The following is a 2063-nucleotide window of genomic DNA, read 5'->3' as shown; positions in this document are numbered from 1 at the left end:
TGTATATTATTATTTTACTTTTATTACTTGTATAAAAAAATTAAAAAATTAAAATAGACGTTATAATATTTATTATATTATATTTTACGTGTCTAATGTTTTGTCTTCTTTGACTGACATGTATTTTTCTTCTTTTTATATTTTATGTGTACAATATTTAAAAAAAATAAATGTCTGTAAAATTGTTAACTAAAAAAAATTGTTTTATATTTATTTTTATCCGAACACACACTCGTTTGTCTTTACATATATTATTATAATAATGCTCGGTGCAGTTATTATTTTAATAATGTGCCCGTAATAATTAATATTTAAATGCATATATAGTTACGTATGAATACATGAAATTGTATATCTGTGTACATTATGCTCGGTACGGTGTCGTTATAACACGCAAGTATATAATATTATGTACCTCCTAATGTGCACTGTGTTGGACGTTAAATGTGACACGTCGAATCGTATTGTCAATGGTGGCGCTGCGGTGATTTATGTAGTTGTCAATTGTCACGGTTATGTTTGGTCATCGTTTCAAAATCACATGTAACGCGAGTAGGGTATAATACTACAGACGCTATAGTATCATAATACTTTTATGAAGACGTGACTCTGGGGCCCACCATATTGGACAACACGCACTGCAGTTCACGACCGGTGACTATACAACAGTTGTATACTCATTGTTCATACATACTTGTCTTTACGACAGACAAACGCAATACGTCGTATCAGTGTTAACGATTTGTCACTATTTTAGGCGTGCGAACAATTGAGTCATATTATTCAGTTGTGATCTCAGGCCATTGAAGTTACTACACCAGAATATTATAGGTAATCGCCGTTTAGAGTGTCTATAGTCAATATTAAAGAGTTTTTATAAATGCGTACAAATATCATGATATATGATAATAATATTATATTAACCAGTTGTGCGTCACTCGCCAAAACAGCTCAAAAATATTACTGCATAATATGATGTACGACGTGTTCGAAGATGTAAAAAGGTAAGTGTATTCATGACTTATTAGTTATTACTTATTGGGAGACACTATCGATTGGTGTTCGGGCATTGCGCAAATAGGACATTCATTAAAGCAATGGCGGAATGTGCGGTAAACAAGAAAAAGTCTACGGTTCGGAAACCATCGTACGTTGCAGCGACGTTAATAGAATATAAGCTCCGGTTGAACGAATGAGACCTTGGAGACCTTTGATCCCTGACATCTAAATTTATAATACAATGGTCGAGTAAAGTTAATGAAACAGCCACATCTCGTCGCAATTATCATATATATCTACGGGCATGCTAAAAGACTGGACTTACAATAACATTTCTTGTATATTTTCCTTCTTGTATATTGATTATTATATTTTAATCGGTTGCCACGGAAAAAATTATTATTATTACATCTCATAATAGCAATGAACATAATAATTCTATTAAAATGTATTTATTTAAATTTAAACTTACATTACATACATACAGGTATAACGAGGAGATTGTTATATAATATTTAAAAATTATAATGGTAAGTATAATAAATAAGAAGTTGTAAGTACTCGGGTACTCCACTTGTTTCATAATTATATTTACATATCATTAATAACTAAAGACGTGTTATGCGTTTTTACCGCGTACGTCAATTAATATGTTTTACTATGAAACAATTTTAGTAGGTATAAACATAGTAAATAAATTTGTAATAACCAAAATATGCAAATTGGAAAAAAATACTCTATGTTAAAAAGTAAAAAAAATCTTTTGTATAAAATTGTACCATAATGTTCAATTAATATAAAAGAATAATATGTTTTCAACAATAAAAAACTGCATAACATATAACAATGAAATTCGTTTTTAATTATAAATATATAGGTATTTAATTCATAATAAATCCTTGTATTGGTATTATTAGTGTTGACTGTGCCTGCACAGTGGTCAGTATTTATTTGGTTTCGCTAAATTGTATGTTAATGTTATACTTTCATATTTGTGTCATACAACAAATCTCTATGATCTATCAACAATGTTCAGAACCTCTCTAGCACTTCACAAAATTAAT

This window comes from Rhopalosiphum maidis, chromosome 2 (assembly GCF_003676215.2).
Source record: "Rhopalosiphum maidis isolate BTI-1 chromosome 2, ASM367621v3, whole genome shotgun sequence".
Classification (NCBI taxonomy): domain Eukaryota; kingdom Metazoa; phylum Arthropoda; class Insecta; order Hemiptera; family Aphididae; genus Rhopalosiphum; species Rhopalosiphum maidis.
The sequence above is the reverse complement of the archived record's forward strand: the minus strand, read 5'-3'. Positions refer to the sequence as shown.